Source organism: Staurois parvus, unplaced genomic scaffold, assembly GCF_062004578.1.
Source record: "Staurois parvus isolate SC_StPar_1 unplaced genomic scaffold, SC_StPar_1.0 ptg000020l, whole genome shotgun sequence".
NCBI classification, from domain to species: domain Eukaryota; kingdom Metazoa; phylum Chordata; class Amphibia; order Anura; family Ranidae; genus Staurois; species Staurois parvus.
The window spans coordinates 5,827,645-5,846,869 of record NW_028317816.1 but is presented as its reverse complement, the minus strand read 5'-3'; the positions used below and the strand labels follow the sequence as shown (position 1 = coordinate 5,846,869).

Genomic DNA, 19,225 nt, shown 5'->3' with positions numbered 1-19,225 from the left:
AGAAATTCGCCTGGATGGAGCCACTCTTTTGCCAGGACATTCAGAGATGTAGCTCAACCATCAATTTCAAGTCTACACTTTTCTCCTACCTGGCTGGCATTTTTACATGAATGCAAAGTGTTTGACTGTGGTTGGGGTCCCAAAACTCTTGTCACCGCTTCAGTATCTGTTCCCTTTGACTTCACCTCGGGCAATGATTCATTTGGTTAAAAGACACATGCAGGATGTCTTTCCACAAATAGTCATATTCACAAACTCCTCTTGGCGATCATGAATTCAAACGTCAAGGGTGGAGGATGTATGAAAAATGGCAGCGTTCCTATTTTTCTTCCCCATCTTTGTTCATTTTCAGCCTGTTGATTAGCTCTAGATCAAGGACTCTGTGTTCTTCCAAAAACAGGAGGATGTCTGCCTGCTGTCTTCCAAGGGACAAATGAAAAGTTAGAAGCGTAAGAAACGGTCTGAAGCAAGATGCAGATAGTTTCCTTCCCCAAATCTTTTTGCCCGCATGCATTTCATCTTCACGGGAGTGGAAGCCAAAAGATGGGCAAATTGGTTTTTCCCACCTTCTTTTATTTTCGGTCCATTGTTTGATTCTAGAGTACAGACTCTGCCTGTTTAAAATAAGATTAGGTGGGATTGGCCCACTGTTACCTCTTGACTTCACAAGAGATATCTGAGTTGTAGCCTTGGCTCTTAAACCTTTTAGCAAAAATGAAGCAATGTACAAAGCTGGAAAGTTTTCAAGCTACTCGTAAGCTGGTTTTTCTTGGCACCAAACAGCTAAGAAAAATAAGCAATGAAAAAAGAAGAAAAAGAAAAAAACAACAACTTTTGGAGGAGTGATGAGTTCAAAAGGACGTTGCATAGTCTCCTTTGCTATCTCCTCCTCTGCCTTTCATGCTGCGTTAGAGATTTTGAAGCTTGATGTGCGTAACATTTGTCAAGAAGTTCCTCACAACTGTTCTGTGCCTGTGCTGACACAAGTCTGCCTTTGGCACGAGCACAGTGTCTGGGTGTGGTGCTGTGGCTTAGTTGGTTAAAGCGCCTGCCTAGTAAACAGGAGATCCCGAGTTCGACTCTCAGCAGCGCCTTTCTTTGGCTGCAGATTAAGCCTTTGAAAAGGTTTTAAGAGTGGCCTCGGGAGCTTTTTGCCGCAATGGCATGGTTTAGGCAGCAGCCCTGCTCTTGATGCTTCCAGCTGATCTCTTCAAAGCCCTGCGAGTTTGCTGGACCTTTTAGCCTAGGTTATGCCAGCCTGGTGTCCACGGCAAGCACAAAACAGTGCACCTTTAGACGAAGGGCTCGATGAGGATGGGATTCGAACCCATGCATGCAGAGCACAATGGATTAGCAGTCCATCGCCTTAACCACTCGGCCACCTCATCCACAGCAAGCTTGCGAGCTTTGATTTTGGGAGCTGCATGTCACAAGCAGAAACTTGAGGAAAAGACACAAGCAGGATGCCGTTTCTCACCTCCTAATAGAGCACCTTGCTTCCGTGCTGTCAATTCATTGTGACAAAAGCTTCATTCTTCCTTTTCTGCCAAGGGTATAATCAAATGTTACAAATGCAATCAAGGGTGTAAAGCAAGTCACAAGTAGTAATGCTCACCAACTTTGCTGCAGACACGCAGTCTAACGGCATGGAATTAGGAAGCGTCAACAGGTGCAAAATGTCATGTATTCCCCATCTTTTTTTTTCACTTTCTGCTGTTCCTTTTTTATTGGCTCTAGATGATGAACTGTGCCCGCGTCAAGAGAAATTCGCCTGGATGGAGCCACTCTTTTGCCAGGACATTCAGAGATGTAGCTCAACCATCAATTTCAAGTCTACACTTTTCTCCTACCTGGCTGGCATTTTTACATGAATGCAAAGTGTTTGACTGTGGTTGGGGTCCCAAAACTCTTGTCACCGCTTCAGTATCTGTTCCCTTTGACTTCACCTCGGGCAATGATTCATTTGGTTAAAAGACACATGCAGGATGTCTTTCCACAAATAGTCATATTCACAAACTCCTCTTGGCGATCATGAATTCAAACGTCAAGGGTGGAGGATGTATGAAAAATGGCAGCGTTCCTATTTTTCTTCCCCATCTTTGTTCATTTTCAGCCTGTTGATTAGCTCTAGATCAAGGACTCTGTGTTCTTCCAAAAACAGGAGGATGTCTGCCTGCTCTCTTCCAAGGGACAAATGAAAAGTTAGAAGCGTAAGAAACGGTCTGAAGCAAGATGCAGATAGTTTCCTTCCCCAAATCTTTTTGCCCGCATGCATTTCATCTTCACGGGAGTGGAAGCCAAAAGATGGGCAAATTGGTTTTTCCCACCTTCTTTTATTTTCGGTCCATTGTTTGATTCTAGAGCACAGACTCTGCCTGTTTAAAATAAGATTAGGTGGGATTGGCCCACTGTTACCTCTTGACTTCACAAGAGATATCTGAGTTGTAGCCTTGGCTCTTAAACCTTTTAGCAAAAATGAAGCAATGTACAAAGCTGGAAAGTTTTCAAGCTACTCGTAAGCTGGTTTTTCTTGGCACCAAACAGCTAAGAAAAATAAGCAATGAAAAAAGAAGAAAAAGAAAAAAACAACAACTTTTGGAGGAGTGATGAGTTCAAAAGGACGTTGCATAGTCTCCTTTGCTATCTCCTCCTCTGCCTTTCATGCTGCGTTAGAGATTTTGAAGCTTGATGTGCGTAACATTTGTCAAGAAGTTCCTCACAACTGTTCTGTGCCTGTGCTGACACAAGTCTGCCTTTGGCACGAGCACAGTGTCTGGGTGTGGTGCTGTGGCTTAGTTGGTTAAAGTGCCTGTCTAGTAAATAGGAGATCCTGAGTTTGACTCTCAGCAGCGCCTTTCTTTGGCTGCAGATTAAGCCTTTGAAAAGGTTTTAAGAGTGGCCTCGGGAGCTTTTTGCCACAATGGCATGGTTTAGGCAGCAGCCCTGCTCTTGATGCTTCCAGCTGATCTCTTCAAAGCCCTGCGAGTTTGCTGGACCTTTTAGCCTAGGTTATGCCAGCCTGGTGTCCACGGCAAGCACAAAACAGTGCACCTTTAGACGAAGGGCTCGATGAGGATGGGATTCAAACCCATGCATGCAGAGCACAATGGATTAGCAGTCCATCGCCTTAACCACTCGGCCACCTCATCCACAGCAAGCTTGCGAGCTTTGATTTTGGGAGCTGCATGTCACAAGCAGAAACTTGAGGAAAAGACACAAGCAGGATGCCGTTTCTCACCTCCTAATAGAGCACCTTGCTTCCGTGCTGTCAATTCATTGTGACAAAAGCTTCATTCTTCCTTTTCTGCCAAGGGTATAATCAAATGTTACAAATGCAATCAAGGGTGTAAAGCAAGTCACAAGTAGTAATGCTCACCAACTTTGCTGCAGACACGCAGTCTAACGGCATGGAATTAGGAAGCGTCAACAGGTGCAAAATGTCATGTATTCCCCATCTTTTTTTTTCACTTTCTGCTGTTCCTTTTTTATTGGCTCTAGATGATGAACTGTGCCCGCGTCAAGAGAAATTCGCCTGGATGGAGCCACTCTTTTGCCAGGACATTCAGAGATGTAGCTCAACCATCAATTTCAAGTCTACACTTTTCTCCTACCTGGCTGGCATTTTTACATGAATGCAAAGTGTTTGACTGTGGTTGGGGTCCCAAAACTCTTGTCACCGCTTCAGTATCTGTTCCCTTTGACTTCACCTCGGGCAATGATTCATTTGGTTAAAAGACACATGCAGGATGTCTTTCCACAAATAGTCATATTCACAAACTCCTCTTGGCGATCATGAATTCAAACGTCAAGGGTGGAGGATGTATGAAAAATGGCAGCGTTCCTATTTTTCTTCCCCATCTTTGTTCATTTTCAGCCTGTTGATTAGCTCTAGATCAAGGACTCTGTGTTCTTCCAAAAACAGGAGGATGTCTGCCTGCTGTCTTCCAAGGGACAAATGAAAAGTTAGAAGCGTAAGAAACGGTCTGAAGCAAGATGCAGATAGTTTCCTTCCCCAAATCTTTTTGCCCGCATGCATTTCATCTTCACGGGAGTGGAAGCCAAAAGATAAGCAAATTGCTTTTTCCCACCTTCTTTTATTTTCGGTCCATTGTTTGATTCTAGAGCACAGACTCTGCCTGTTTAAAATAAGATTAGGTGGGATTGGCCCACTGTTACCTCTTGACTTCACAAGAGATATCTGAGTTGTAGCCTTGGCTCTTAAACCTTTTAGCAAAAATGAAGCAATGTACAAAGCTGGAAAGTTTTCAAGCTACTCGTAAGCTGGTTTTTCTTGGCACCAAACAGCTAAGAAAAATAAGCAATGAAAAAAGAAGAAAAAGAAAAAAACAACAACTTTTGGAGGAGTGATGAGTTCAAAAGGACGTTGCATAGTCTCCTTTGCTATCTCCTCCTCTGCCTTTCATGCTGCGTTAGAGATTTTGAAGCTTGATGTGCGTAACATTTGTCAAGAAGTTCCTCACAACTGTTCCGTGCCTGTGCTGACACAAGTCTGCCTTTGGCACGAGCACAGTGTCCGGGTGTGGTGCTGTGGCTTAGTTGGTTAAAGCGCCTGTCTAGTAAACAGGAGATCCTGAGTTCAACTCTCAGCAGCGCCTTTCTTTGGCTGCAGATTAAGCCCTTGAAAAGGTTTTAAGAGTGGCCTCGGGAGCTTTGTGCCGCAATGGCATGGTTTAGGCAGCAGCCCTGCTCTTGATGCTTCCAGCTGATCTCTTCAAAGCCCTGCGAGTTTGCTGGACCTTTTAGCCTAGGTTATGCCAGCCTGGTGTCCACGGCAAGCACAAAACAGTGCACCTTTAGACGAAGGGCTCGATGAGGATGGGATTCGAACCCATGCATGCAGAGCACAATGGATTAGCAGTCCATCGCCTTAACCACTCGGCCACCTCATCCACAGCAAGCTTGCGAGCTTTGATTTTGGGAGCTGCATGTCACAAGCAGAAACTTGAGGAAAAGACACAAGCAGGATGCCGTTTCTCACCTCCTAATAGAGCACCTTGCTTCCGTGCTGTCAATTCATTGTGACAAAAGCTTCATTCTTCCTTTTCTGCCAAGGGTATAATCAAATGTTACAAATGCAATCAAGGGTGTAAAGCAAGTCACAAGTAGTAATGCTCACCAACTTTGCTGCAGACACGCAGTCTAACGGCATGGAATTAGGAAGCGTCAACAGGTGCAAAATGTCATGTATTCCCCATCTTTTTTTTCACTTTCTGCTGTTCCTTTTTTATTGGCTCTAGATGATGAACTGTGCCCGCGTCAAGAGAAATTCGCCTGGATGGAGCCACTCTTTTGCCAGGACATTCAGAGATGTAGCTCAACCATCAATTTCAAGTCTACACTTTTCTCCTACCTGGCTGGCATTTTTACATGAATGCAAAGTGTTTGACTGTGGTTGGGGTCCCAAAACTCTTGTCACCGCTTCAGTATCTGTTCCCTTTGACTTCACCTCGGGCAATGATTCATTTGGTTAAAAGACACATGCAGGATGTCTTTCCACAAATAGTCATATTCACAAACTCCTCTTGGCGATCATGAATTCAAACGTCAAGGGTGGAGGATGTATGAAAAATGGCAGCGTTCCTATTTTTCTTCCCCATCTTTGTTCATTTTCAGCCTGTTGATTAGCTCTAGATCAAGGACTCTGTGTTCTTCCAAAAACAGGAGGATGTCTGCCTGCTGTCTTCCAAGGGACAAATGAAAAGTTAGAAGCGTAAGAAACGGTCTGAAGCAAGATGCAGATAGTTTCCTTCCCCAAATCTTTTTGCCCGCATGCATTTCATCTTCACGGGAGTGGAAGCCAAAAGATGGGCAAATTGGTTTTTCCCACCTTCTTTTATTTTCGGTCCATTGTTTGATTCTAGAGTACAGACTCTGCCTGTTTAAAATAAGATTAGGTGGGATTGGCCCACTGTTACCTCTTGACTTCACAAGAGATATCTGAGTTGTAGCCTTGGCTCTTAAACCTTTTAGCAAAAATGAAGCAATGTACAAAGCTGGAAAGTTTTCAAGCTACTCGTAAGCTGGTTTTTCTTGGCACCAAACAGCTAAGAAAAATAAGCAATGAAAAAAGAAGAAAAAGAAAAAAACAACAACTTTTGGAGGAGTGATGAGTTCAAAAGGACGTTGCATAGTCTCCTTTGCTATCTCCTCCTCTGCCTTTCATGCTGCGTTAGAGATTTTGAAGCTTGATGTGCGTAACATTTGTCAAGAAGTTCCTCACAACTGTTCTGTGCCTGTGCTGACACAAGTCTGCCTTTGGCACGAGCACAGTGTCTTGGTGTGGTGCTGTGGCTTAGTTGGTTAAAGCGCCTGTCTAGTAAACAGGAGATCCTGAGTTCAACTCTCAGCAGCGCCTTTCTTTGGCTGCAGATTAAGCCTTTGAAAAGGTTTTAAGAGTGGCCTCGGGAGCTTTTTGCCACAATGGCATGGTTTAGGCAGCAGCCCTGCTCTTGATGCTTCCAGCTGATCTCTTCAAAGCCCTGCGAGTTTGCTGGACCTTTTAGCCTAGGTTATGCCAGCCTGGTGTCCACGGCAAGCACAAAACAGTGCACCTTTAGACGAAGGGCTCGATGAGGATGGGATTCGAACCCATGCATGCAGAGCACAATGGATTAGCAGTCCATCGCCTTAACCACTCGGCCACCTCATCCACAGCAAGCTTGCGAGCTTTGATTTTGGGAGCTGCATGTCACAAGCAGAAACTTGAGGAAAAGACACAAGCAGGATGCCGTTTCTCACCTCCTAATAGAGCACCTTGCTTCCGTGCTGTCAATTCATTGTGACAAAAGCTTCATTCTTCCTTTTCTGCCAAGGGTATAATCAAATGTTACAAATGCAATCAAGGGTGTAAAGCAAGTCACAAGTAGTAATGCTCACCAACTTTGCTGCAGACACGCAGTCTAACGGCATGGAATTAGGAAGCGTCAACAGGTGCAAAATGTCATGTATTCCCCATCTTTTTTTTTCACTTTCTGCTGTTCCTTTTTTATTGGCTCTAGATGATGAACTGTGCCCGCGTCAAGAGAAATTCGCCTGGATGGAGCCACTCTTTTGCCAGGACATTCAGAGATGTAGCTCAACCATCAATTTCAAGTCTACACTTTTCTCCTACCTGGCTGGCATTTTTACATGAATGCAAAGTGTTTGACTGTGGTTGGGGTCCCAAAACTCTTGTCACCGCTTCAGTATCTGTTCCCTTTGACTTCACCTCGGGCAATGATTCATTTGGTTAAAAGACACATGCAGGATGTCTTTCCACAAATAGTCATATTCACAAACTCCTCTTGGCGATCATGAATTCAAACGTCAAGGGTGGAGGATGTATGAAAAATGGCAGCGTTCCTATTTTTCTTCCCCATCTTTGTTCATTTTCAGCCTGTTGATTAGCTCTAGATCAAGGACTCTGTGTTCTTCCAAAAACAGGAGGATGTCTGCCTGCTCTCTTCCAAGGGACAAATGAAAAGTTAGAAGCGTAAGAAACGGTCTGAAGCAAGATGCAGATAGTTTCCTTCCCCAAATCTTTTTGCCCGCATGCATTTCATCTTCACGGGAGTGGAAGCCAAAAGATGGGCAAATTGGTTTTTCCCACCTTCTTTTATTTTCGGTCCATTGTTTGATTCTAGAGCACAGACTCTGCCTGTTTAAAATAAGATTAGGTGGGATTGGCCCACTGTTACCTCTTGACTTCACAAGAGATATCTGAGTTGTAGCCTTGGCTCTTAAACCTTTTAGCAAAAATGAAGCAATGTACAAAGCTGGAAAGTTTTCAAGCTACTCGTAAGCTGGTTTTTCTTGGCACCAAACAGCTAAGAAAAATAAGCAATGAAAAAAGAAGAAAAAGAAAAAAACAACAACTTTTGGAGGAGTGATGAGTTCAAAAGGACGTTGCATAGTCTCCTTTGCTATCTCCTCCTCTGCCTTTCATGCTGCGTTAGAGATTTTGAAGCTTGATGTGCGTAACATTTGTCAAGAAGTTCCTCACAACTGTTCTGTGCCTGTGCTGACACAAGTCTGCCTTTGGCACGAGCACAGTGTCTGGGTGTGGTGCTGTGGCTTAGTTGGTTAAAGCGCCTGCCTAGTAAACAGGAGATCCCGAGTTCGACTCTCAGCAGCGCCTTTCTTTGGCTGCAGATTAAGCCTTTGAAAAGGTTTTAAGAGTGGCCTCGGGAGCTTTTTGCCGCAATGGCATGGTTTAGGCAGCAGCCCTGCTCTTGATGCTTCCAGCTGATCTCTTCAAAGCCCTGCGAGTTTGCTGGACCTTTTAGCCTAGGTTATGCCAGCCTGGTGTCCACGGCAAGCACAAAACAGTGCACCTTTAGACGAAGGGCTCGATGAGGATGGGATTCGAACCCATGCATGCAGAGCACAATGGATTAGCAGTCCATCGCCTTAACCACTCGGCCACCTCATCCACAGCAAGCTTGCGAGCTTTGATTTTGGGAGCTGCATGTCACAAGCAGAAACTTGAGGAAAAGACACAAGCAGGATGCCGTTTCTCACCTCCTAATAGAGCACCTTGCTTCCGTGCTGTCAATTCATTGTGACAAAAGCTTCATTCTTCCTTTTCTGCCAAGGGTATAATCAAATGTTACAAATGCAATCAAGGGTGTAAAGCAAGTCACAAGTAGTAATGCTCACCAACTTTGCTGCAGACACGCAGTCTAACGGCATGGAATTAGGAAGCGTCAACAGGTGCAAAATGTCATGTATTCCCCATCTTTTTTTTTCACTTTCTGCTGTTCCTTTTTTATTGGCTCTAGATGATGAACTGTGCCCGCGTCAAGAGAAATTCGCCTGGATGGAGCCACTCTTTTGCCAGGACATTCAGAGATGTAGCTCAACCATCAATTTCAAGTCTACACTTTTCTCCTACCTGGCTGGCATTTTTACATGAATGCAAAGTGTTTGACTGTGGTTGGGGTCCCAAAACTCTTGTCACCGCTTCAGTATCTGTTCCCTTTGACTTCACCTCGGGCAATGATTCATTTGGTTAAAAGACACATGCAGGATGTCTTTCCACAAATAGTCATATTCACAAACTCCTCTTGGCGATCATGAATTCAAACGTCAAGGGTGGAGGATGTATGAAAAATGGCAGCGTTCCTATTTTTCTTCCCCATCTTTGTTCATTTTCAGCCTGTTGATTAGCTCTAGATCAAGGACTCTGTGTTCTTCCAAAAACAGGAGGATGTCTGCCTGCTCTCTTCCAAGGGACAAATGAAAAGTTAGAAGCGTAAGAAACGGTCTGAAGCAAGATGCAGATAGTTTCCTTCCCCAAATCTTTTTGCCCGCATGCATTTCATCTTCACGGGAGTGGAAGCCAAAAGATGGGCAAATTGGTTTTTCCCACCTTCTTTTATTTTCGGTCCATTGTTTGATTCTAGAGCACAGACTCTGCCTGTTTAAAATAAGATTAGGTGGGATTGGCCCACTGTTACCTCTTGACTTCACAAGAGATATCTGAGTTGTAGCCTTGGCTCTTAAACCTTTTAGCAAAAAAGAAACAATGTACAAAGCTGGAAAGTTTTCAAGCTACTCGTAAGCTGGTTTTTCTTGGCACCAAACAGCTAAGAAAAATAAGCAATGAAAAAAGAAGAAAAAGAAAAAAACAACAACTTTTGGAGGAGTGATGAGTTCAAAAGGACGTTGCATAGTCTCCTTTGCTATCTCCTCCTCTGCCTTTCATGCTGCGTTAGAGATTTTGAAGCTTGATGTGCGTAACATTTGTCAAGAAGTTCCTCACAACTGTTCTGTGCCTGTGCTGACACAAGTCTGCCTTTGGCACGAGCACAGTGTCTGGGTGTGGTGCTGTGGCTTAGTTGGTTAAAGCGCCTGTCTAGTAAACAGGAGATCCTGAGTTCGACTCTCAGCAGCGCCTTTCTTTGGCTGCAGATTAAGCCTTTGAAAAGGTTTTAAGAGTGGCCTCGGGAGCTTTTTGCCACAATGGCATGGTTTAGGCAGCAGCCCTGCTCTTGATGCTTCCAGCTGATCTCTTCAAAGCCCTGCGAGTTTGCTGGACCTTTTAGCCTAGGTTATGCCAGCCTGGTGTCCACGGCAAGCACAAAACAGTGCACCTTTAGACGAAGGGCTCGATGAGGATGGGATTCGAACCCATGCATGCAGAGCACAATGGATTAGCAGTCCATCGCCTTAACCACTCGGCCACCTCATCCACAGCAAGCTTGCGAGCTTTGATTTTGGGAGCTGCATGTCACAAGCAGAAACTTGAGGAAAAGACACAAGCAGGATGCCGTTTCTCACCTCCTAATAGAGCACCTTGCTTCCGTGCTGTCAATTCATTGTGACAAAAGCTTCATTCTTCCTTTTCTGCCAAGGGTATAATCAAATGTTACAAATGCAATCAAGGGTGTAAAGCAAGTCACAAGTAGTAATGCTCACCAACTTTGCTGCAGACACGCAGTCTAACGGCATGGAATTAGGAAGCGTCAACAGGTGCAAAATGTCATGTATTCCCCATCTTTTTTTTTCACTTTCTGCTGTTCCTTTTTTATTGGCTCTAGATGATGAACTGTGCCCGCGTCAAGAGAAATTCGCCTGGATGGAGCCACTCTTTTGCCAGGACATTCAGAGATGTAGCTCAACCATCAATTTCAAGTCTACACTTTTCTCCTACCTGGCTGGCATTTTTACATGAATGCAAAGTGTTTGACTGTGGTTGGGGTCCCAAAACTCTTGTCACCGCTTCAGTATCTGTTCCCTTTGACTTCACCTCGGGCAATGATTCATTTGGTTAAAAGACACATGCAGGATGTCTTTCCACAAATAGTCATATTCACAAACTCCTCTTGGCGATCATGAATTCAAACGTCAAGGGTGGAGGATGTATGAAAAATGGCAGCGTTCCTATTTTTCTTCCCCATCTTTGTTCATTTTCAGCCTGTTGATTAGCTCTAGATCAAGGACTCTGTGTTCTTCCAAAAACAGGAGGATGTCTGCCTGCTGTCTTCCAAGGGACAAATGAAAAGTTAGAAGCGTAAGAAACGGTCTGAAGCAAGATGCAGATAGTTTCCTTCCCCAAATCTTTTTGCCCGCATGCATTTCATCTTCACGGGAGTGGAAGCCAAAAGATGGGCAAATTGGTTTTTCCCACCTTCTTTTATTTTCGGTCCATTGTTTGATTCTAGAGTACAGACTCTGCCTGTTTAAAATAAGATTAGGTGGGATTGGCCCACTGTTACCTCTTGACTTCACAAGAGATATCTGAGTTGTAGCCTTGGCTCTTAAACCTTTTAGCAAAAATGAAGCAATGTACAAAGCTGGAAAGTTTTCAAGCTACTCGTAAGCTGGTTTTTCTTGGCACCAAACAGCTAAGAAAAATAAGCAATGAAAAAAGAAGAAAAAGAAAAAAACAACAACTTTTGGAGGAGTGATGAGTTCAAAAGGACGTTGCATAGTCTCCTTTGCTATCTCCTCCTCTGCCTTTCATGCTGCGTTAGAGATTTTGAAGCTTGATGTGCGTAACATTTGTCAAGAAGTTCCTCACAACTGTTCTGTGCCTGTGCTGACACAAGTCTGCCTTTGGCACGAGCACAGTGTCTGGGTGTGGTGCTGTGGCTTAGTTGGTTAAAGCTCCTGCCTAGTAAACAGGAGATCCCGAGTTCGACTCTCAGCAGCGCCTTTCTTTGGCTGCAGATTAAGCCTTTGAAAAGGTTTTAAGAGTGGCCTCGGGAGCTTTTTGCCGCAATGGCATGGTTTAGGCAGCAGCCCTGCTCTTGATGCTTCCAGCTGATCTCTTCAAAGCCCTGCGAGTTTGCTGGACCTTTTAGCCTAGGTTATGCCAGCCTGGTGTCCACGGCAAGCACAAAACAGTGCACCTTTAGACGAAGGGCTCGATGAGGATGGGATTCGAACCCATGCATGCAGAGCACAATGGATTAGCAGTCCATCGCCTTAACCACTCGGCCACCTCATCCACAGCAAGCTTGCGAGCTTTGATTTTGGGAGCTGCATGTCACAAGCAGAAACTTGAGGAAAAGACACAAGCAGGATGCCGTTTCTCACCTCCTAATAGAGCACCTTGCTTCCGTGCTGTCAATTCATTGTGACAAAAGCTTCATTCTTCCTTTTCTGCCAAGGGTATAATCAAATGTTACAAATGCAATCAAGGGTGTAAAGCAAGTCACAAGTAGTAATGCTCACCAACTTTGCTGCAGACACGCAGTCTAACGGCATGGAATTAGGAAGCGTCAACAGGTGCAAAATGTCATGTATTCCCCATCTTTTTTTTTCACTTTCTGCTGTTCCTTTTTTATTGGCTCTAGATGATGAACTGTGCCCGCGTCAAGAGAAATTCGCCTGGATGGAGCCACTCTTTTGCCAGGACATTCAGAGATGTAGCTCAACCATCAATTTCAAGTCTACACTTTTCTCCTACCTGGCTGGCATTTTTACATGAATGCAAAGTGTTTGACTGTGGTTGGGGTCCCAAAACTCTTGTCACCGCTTCAGTATCTGTTCCCTTTGACTTCACCTCGGGCAATGATTCATTTGGTTAAAAGACACATGCAGGATGTCTTTCCACAAATAGTCATATTCACAAACTCCTCTTGGCGATCATGAATTCAAACGTCAAGGGTGGAGGATGTATGAAAAATGGCAGCGTTCCTATTTTTCTTCCCCATCTTTGTTCATTTTCAGCCTGTTGATTAGCTCTAGATCAAGGACTCTGTGTTCTTCCAAAAACAGGAGGATGTCTGCCTGCTCTCTTCCAAGGGACAAATGAAAAGTTAGAAGCGTAAGAAACGGTCTGAAGCAAGATGCAGATAGTTTCCTTCCCCAAATCTTTTTGCCCGCATGCATTTCATCTTCACGGGAGTGGAAGCCAAAAGATGGGCAAATTGGTTTTTCCCACCTTCTTTTATTTTCGGTCCATTGTTTGATTCTAGAGCACAGACTCTGCCTGTTTAAAATAAGATTAGGTGGGATTGGCCCACTGTTACCTCTTGACTTCACAAGAGATATCTGAGTTGTAGCCTTGGCTCTTAAACCTTTTAGCAAAAATGAAGCAATGTACAAAGCTGGAAAGTTTTCAAGCTACTCGTAAGCTGGTTTTTCTTGGCACCAAACAGCTAAGAAAAATAAGCAATGAAAAAAGAAGAAAAAGAAAAAAACAACAACTTTTGGAGGAGTGATGAGTTCAAAAGGACGTTGCATAGTCTCCTTTGCTATCTCCTCCTCTGCCTTTCATGCTGCGTTAGAGATTTTGAAGCTTGATGTGCGTAACATTTGTCAAGAAGTTCCTCACAACTGTTCTGTGCCTGTGCTGACACAAGTCTGCCTTTGGCACGAGCACAGTGTCTGGGTGTGGTGCTGTGGCTTAGTTGGTTAAAGTGCCTGTCTAGTAAATAGGAGATCCTGAGTTTGACTCTCAGCAGCGCCTTTCTTTGGCTGCAGATTAAGCCTTTGAAAAGGTTTTAAGAGTGGCCTCGGGAGCTTTTTGCCACAATGGCATGGTTTAGGCAGCAGCCCTGCTCTTGATGCTTCCAGCTGATCTCTTCAAAGCCCTGCGAGTTTGCTGGACCTTTTAGCCTAGGTTATGCCAGCCTGGTGTCCACGGCAAGCACAAAACAGTGCACCTTTAGACGAAGGGCTCGATGAGGATGGGATTCAAACCCATGCATGCAGAGCACAATGGATTAGCAGTCCATCGCCTTAACCACTCGGCCACCTCATCCACAGCAAGCTTGCGAGCTTTGATTTTGGGAGCTGCATGTCACAAGCAGAAACTTGAGGAAAAGACACAAGCAGGATGCCGTTTCTCACCTCCTAATAGAGCACCTTGCTTCCGTGCTGTCAATTCATTGTGACAAAAGCTTCATTCTTCCTTTTCTGCCAAGGGTATAATCAAATGTTACAAATGCAATCAAGGGTGTAAAGCAAGTCACAAGTAGTAATGCTCACCAACTTTGCTGCAGACACGCAGTCTAACGGCATGGAATTAGGAAGCGTCAACAGGTGCAAAATGTCATGTATTCCCCATCTTTTTTTTTCACTTTCTGCTGTTCCTTTTTTATTGGCTCTAGATGATGAACTGTGCCCGCGTCAAGAGAAATTCGCCTGGATGGAGCCACTCTTTTGCCAGGACATTCAGAGATGTAGCTCAACCATCAATTTCAAGTCTACACTTTTCTCCTACCTGGCTGGCATTTTTACATGAATGCAAAGTGTTTGACTGTGGTTGGGGTCCCAAAACTCTTGTCACCGCTTCAGTATCTGTTCCCTTTGACTTCACCTCGGGCAATGATTCATTTGGTTAAAAGACACATGCAGGATGTCTTTCCACAAATAGTCATATTCACAAACTCCTCTTGGCGATCATGAATTCAAACGTCAAGGGTGGAGGATGTATGAAAAATGGCAGCGTTCCTATTTTTCTTCCCCATCTTTGTTCATTTTCAGCCTGTTGATTAGCTCTAGATCAAGGACTCTGTGTTCTTCCAAAAACAGGAGGATGTCTGCCTGCTGTCTTCCAAGGGACAAATGAAAAGTTAGAAGCGTAAGAAACGGTCTGAAGCAAGATGCAGATAGTTTCCTTCCCCAAATCTTTTTGCCCGCATGCATTTCATCTTCACGGGAGTGGAAGCCAAAAGATAAGCAAATTGCTTTTTCCCACCTTCTTTTATTTTCGGTCCATTGTTTGATTCTAGAGCACAGACTCTGCCTGTTTAAAATAAGATTAGGTGGGATTGGCCCACTGTTACCTCTTGACTTCACAAGAGATATCTGAGTTGTAGCCTTGGCTCTTAAACCTTTTAGCAAAAATGAAGCAATGTACAAAGCTGGAAAGTTTTCAAGCTACTCGTAAGCTGGTTTTTCTTGGCACCAAACAGCTAAGAAAAATAAGCAATGAAAAAAGAAGAAAAAGAAAAAAACAACAACTTTTGGAGGAGTGATGAGTTCAAAAGGACGTTGCATAGTCTCCTTTGCTATCTCCTCCTCTGCCTTTCATGCTGCGTTAGAGATTTTGAAGCTTGATGTGCGTAACATTTGTCAAGAAGTTCCTCACAACTGTTCCGTGCCTGTGCTGACACAAGTCTGCCTTTGGCACGAGCACAGTGTCCGGGTGTGGTGCTGTGGCTTAGTTGGTTAAAGCGCCTGTCTAGTAAACAGGAGATCCTGAGTTCAACTCTCAGCAGCGCCTTTCTTTGGCTGCAGATTAAGCCCTTGAAAAGGTTTTAAGAGTGGCCTCGGGAGCTTTGTGCCGCAATGGCATGGTTTAGGCAGCAGCCCTGCTCTTGATGCTTCCAGCTGATCTCTTCAAAGCCCTGCGAGTTTGCTGGACCTTTTAGCCTAGGTTATGCCAGCCTGGTGTCCACGGCAAGCACAAAACAGTGCACCTTTAGACGAAGGGCTCGATGAGGATGGGATTCGAACCCATGCATGCAGAGCACAATGGATTAGCAGTCCATCGCCTTAACCACTCGGCCACCTCATCCACAGCAAGCTTGCGAGCTTTGATTTTGGGAGCTGCATGTCACAAGCAGAAACTTGAGGAAAAGACACAAGCAGGATGCCGTTTCTCACCTCCTAATAGAGCACCTTGCTTCCGTGCTGTCAATTCATTGTGACAAAAGCTTCATTCTTCCTTTTCTGCCAAGGGTATAATCAAATGTTACAAATGCAATCAAGGGTGTAAAGCAAGTCACAAGTAGTAATGCTCACCAACTTTGCTGCAGACACGCAGTCTAACGGCATGGAATTAGGAAGCGTCAACAGGTGCAAAATGTCATGTATTCCCCATCTTTTTTTTTCACTTTCTGCTGTTCCTTTTTTATTGGCTCTAGATGATGAACTGTGCCCGCGTCAAGAGAAATTCGCCTGGATGGAGCCACTCTTTTGCCAGGACATTCAGAGATGTAGCTCAACCATCAATTTCAAGTCTACACTTTTCTCCTACCTGGCTGGCATTTTTACATGAATGCAAAGTGTTTGACTGTGGTTGGGGTCCCAAAACTCTTGTCACCGCTTCAGTATCTGTTCCCTTTGACTTCACCTCGGGCAATGATTCATTTGGTTAAAAGACACATGCAGGATGTCTTTCCACAAATAGTCATATTCACAAACTCCTCTTGGCGATCATGAATTCAAACGTCAAGGGTGGAGGATGTATGAAAAATGGCAGCGTTCCTATTTTTCTTCCCCATCTTTGTTCATTTTCAGCCTGTTGATTAGCTCTAGATCAAGGACTCTGTGTTCTTCCAAAAACAGGAGGATGTCTGCCTGCTGTCTTCCAAGGGACAAATGAAAAGTTAGAAGCGTAAGAAACGGTCTGAAGCAAGATGCAGATAGTTTCCTTCCCCAAATCTTTTTGCCCGCATGCATTTCATCTTCACGGGAGTGGAAGCCAAAAGATGGGCAAATTGGTTTTTCCCACCTTCTTTTATTTTCGGTCCATTGTTTGATTCTAGAGCACAGACTCTGCCTGTTTAAAATAAGATTAGGTGGGATTGGCCCACTGTTACCTCTTGACTTCACAAGAGATATCTGAGTTGTAGCCTTGGCTCTTAAACCTTTTAGCAAAAATGAAGCAATGTACAAAGCTGGAAAGTTTTCAAGCTACTCGTAAGCTGGTTTTTCTTGGCACCAAACAGCTAAGAAAAATAAGCAATGAAAAAAGAAGAAAAAGAAAAAAACAACAACTTTTGGAGGAGTGATGAGTTCAAAAGGACGTTGCATAGTCTCCTTTGCTATCTCCTCCTCTGCCTTTCATGCTGCGTTAGAGATTTTGAAGCTTGATGTGCGTAACATTTGTCAAGAAGTTCCTCACAACTGTTCTGTGCCTGTGCTGACACAAGTCTGCCTTTGGCACGAGCACAGTGTCTGGGTGTGGTGCTGTGGCTTAGTTGGTTAAAGTGCCTGTCTAGTAAATAGGAGATCCTGAGTTTGACTCTCAGCAGCGCCTTTCTTTGGCTGCAGATTAAGCCTTTGAAAAGGTTTTAAGAGTGGCCTCGGGAGCTTTTTGCCACAATGGCATGGTTTAGGCAGCAGCCCTGCTCTTGATGCTTCCAGCTGATCTCTTCAAAGCCCTGCGAGTTTGCTGGACCTTTTAGCCTAGGTTATGCCAGCCTGGTGTCCACGGCAAGCACAAAACAGTGCACCTTTAGACGAAGGGCTCGATGAGGATGGGATTCAAACCCATGCATGCAGAGCACAATGGATTAGCAGTCCATCGCCTTAACCACTCGGCCACCTCATCCACAGCAAGCTTGCGAGCTTTGATTTTGGGAGCTGCATGTCACAAGCAGAAACTTGAGGAAAAGACACAAGCAGGATGCCGTTTCTCACCTCCTAATAGAGCACCTTGCTTCCGTGCTGTCAATTCATTGTGACAAAAGCTTCATTCTTCCTTTTCTGCCAAGGGTATAATCAAATGTTACAAATGCAATCAAGGGTGTAAAGCAAGTCACAAGTAGTAATGCTCACCAACTTTGCTGCAGACACGCAGTCTAACGGCATGGAATTAGGAAGCGTCAACAGGTGCAAAATGTCATGTATTCCCCATCTTTTTTTTTCACTTTCTGCTGTTCCTTTTTTATTGGCTCTAGATGATGAACTGTGCCCGCGTCAAGAGAAATTCGCCTGGATGGAGCCACTCTTTTGCCAGGACATTCAGAGATGTAGCTCAACCATCAATTTCAAGTCTACACTTTTCTCCTACCTGGCTGGCATTTTTACATGAATGCAAAGTGTTTGACTGTGGTTGGGGTCCCAAAACTCTTGTCACCGCTTCAGTATCTGTTCCCTTTGACTTCACCTCGGGCAATGATTCATTTGGTTAAAAGACACATGCAGGATGTCTTTCCACAAATAGTCATATTCACAAACTCCTCTTGGCGATCATGAATTCAAACGTCAAGGGTGGAGGATGTATGAAAAATGGCAGCGTTCCTATTTTTCTTCCCCATCTTTGTTCATTTTCAGCCTGTTGATTAGCTCTAGATCAAGGACTCTGTGTTCTTCCAAAAACAGGAGGATGTCTGCCTGCTGTCTTCCAAGGGACAAATGAAAAGTTAGAAGCGTAAGAAACGGTCTGAAGCAAGATGCAGATAGTTTCCTTCCCCAAATCTTTTTGCCCGCATGCATTTCATCTTCACGGGAGTGGAAGCCAAAAGATAAGCAAATTGCTTTTTCCCACCTTCTTTTATTTTCGGTCCATTGTTTGATTCTAGAGCACAGACTCTGCCTGTTTAAAATAAGATTAGGTGGGATTGGCCCACTGTTACCTCTTGACTTCACAAGAGATATCTGAGTTGTAGCCTTGGCTCTTAAACCTTTTAGCAAAAATGAAGCAATGTACAAAGCTGGAAAGTTTTCAAGCTACTCGTAAGCTGGTTTTTCTTGGCACCAAACAGCTAAGAAAAATAAGCAATGAAAAAAGAAGAAAAAGAAAAAAACAACAACTTTTGGAGGAGTGATGAGTTCAAAAGGACGTTGCATAGTCTCCTTTGCTATCTCCTCCTCTGCCTTTCATGCTGCGTTAGAGATTTTGAAGCTTGATGTGCGTAACATTTGTCAAGAAGTTCCTCACAACTGTTCCGTGCCTGTGCTGACACAAGTCTGCCTTTGGCACGAGCACAGTGTCCGGGTGTGGTGCTGTGGCTTAGTTGGTTAAAGCGCCTGTCTAGTAAACAGGAGATCCTGAGTTCAACTCTCAGCAGCGCCTTTCTTTGGCTGCAGATTAAGCCCTTGAAAAGGTTTTAAGAGTGGCCTCGGGAGCTTTGTGCCGCAATGGCATGGTTTAGGCAGCAGCCCTGCTCTTGATGCTTCCAGCTGATCTCTTCAAAGCCCTGCGAGTTTGCTGGACCTTTTAGCCTAGGTTATGCCAGCCTGGTGTCCACGGCAAGCACAAAACAGTGCACCTTTAGACGAAGGGCTCGATGAGGATGGGATTCGAACCCATGCATGCAGAGCACAATGGATTAGCAGTCCATCGCCTTAACCACTCGGCCACCTCATCCACAGCAAGCTTGCGAGCTTTGATTTTGGGAGCTGCATGTCACAAGCAGAAACTTGAGGAAAAGACACAAGCAGGATGCCGTTTCTCACCTCCTAATAGAGCACCTTGCTTCCGTGCTGTCAATTCATTGTGACAAAAGCTTCATTCTTCCTTTTCTGCCAAGGGTATAATCAAATGTTACAAATGCAATCAAGGGTGTAAAGCAAGTCACAAGTAGTAATGCTCACC

The 19,225-nt window shown here is 44.5% G+C and overlaps 13 non-coding genes across 13 annotated transcripts; 5 read left to right on the top strand and 8 right to left on the bottom strand.

Annotated features, from left to right (window-relative positions):
• Positions 1 to 1,306: 1,306 nt before the first annotated feature.
• Positions 1,307 to 1,388, bottom strand: TRNAS-GCU (transfer RNA serine (anticodon GCU)). The gene has a single exon. It is a non-coding gene; the product is annotated as a tRNA-Ser (tRNA).
• A 3,154-nt stretch (positions 1,389 to 4,542) lies between these two features.
• Positions 4,543 to 4,616, top strand: TRNAT-AGU (transfer RNA threonine (anticodon AGU)). Its single transcript has one exon. It is a non-coding gene; the product is annotated as a tRNA-Thr (tRNA).
• Positions 4,617 to 4,828: 212 nt separating this feature from the next.
• Positions 4,829 to 4,910, bottom strand: TRNAS-GCU (transfer RNA serine (anticodon GCU)). The gene has a single exon. It is a non-coding gene; the product is annotated as a tRNA-Ser (tRNA).
• A 1,392-nt stretch (positions 4,911 to 6,302) lies between these two features.
• TRNAT-AGU (transfer RNA threonine (anticodon AGU)) lies at positions 6,303 to 6,376 on the top strand. Its single transcript has one exon. It is a non-coding gene; the product is annotated as a tRNA-Thr (tRNA).
• Positions 6,377 to 6,588: 212 nt separating this feature from the next.
• On the bottom strand, positions 6,589 to 6,670 carry TRNAS-GCU (transfer RNA serine (anticodon GCU)). The gene has a single exon. It is a non-coding gene; the product is annotated as a tRNA-Ser (tRNA).
• Positions 6,671 to 8,349: 1,679 nt separating this feature from the next.
• Positions 8,350 to 8,431, bottom strand: TRNAS-GCU (transfer RNA serine (anticodon GCU)). Its single transcript has one exon. It is a non-coding gene; the product is annotated as a tRNA-Ser (tRNA).
• Positions 8,432 to 9,824: 1,393 nt separating this feature from the next.
• Positions 9,825 to 9,898, top strand: TRNAT-AGU (transfer RNA threonine (anticodon AGU)). Its single transcript has one exon. It is a non-coding gene; the product is annotated as a tRNA-Thr (tRNA).
• Positions 9,899 to 10,110: 212 nt separating this feature from the next.
• TRNAS-GCU (transfer RNA serine (anticodon GCU)) lies at positions 10,111 to 10,192 on the bottom strand. Its single transcript has one exon. It is a non-coding gene; the product is annotated as a tRNA-Ser (tRNA).
• Positions 10,193 to 11,871: 1,679 nt separating this feature from the next.
• TRNAS-GCU (transfer RNA serine (anticodon GCU)) lies at positions 11,872 to 11,953 on the bottom strand. The gene has a single exon. It is a non-coding gene; the product is annotated as a tRNA-Ser (tRNA).
• A 3,154-nt stretch (positions 11,954 to 15,107) lies between these two features.
• On the top strand, positions 15,108 to 15,181 carry TRNAT-AGU (transfer RNA threonine (anticodon AGU)). The gene has a single exon. It is a non-coding gene; the product is annotated as a tRNA-Thr (tRNA).
• Positions 15,182 to 15,393: 212 nt separating this feature from the next.
• TRNAS-GCU (transfer RNA serine (anticodon GCU)) lies at positions 15,394 to 15,475 on the bottom strand. The gene has a single exon. It is a non-coding gene; the product is annotated as a tRNA-Ser (tRNA).
• A 3,154-nt stretch (positions 15,476 to 18,629) lies between these two features.
• TRNAT-AGU (transfer RNA threonine (anticodon AGU)) lies at positions 18,630 to 18,703 on the top strand. The gene has a single exon. It is a non-coding gene; the product is annotated as a tRNA-Thr (tRNA).
• Positions 18,704 to 18,915: 212 nt separating this feature from the next.
• TRNAS-GCU (transfer RNA serine (anticodon GCU)) lies at positions 18,916 to 18,997 on the bottom strand. Its single transcript has one exon. It is a non-coding gene; the product is annotated as a tRNA-Ser (tRNA).
• Between the last annotated feature and the right edge of the window lie 228 nt (positions 18,998 to 19,225).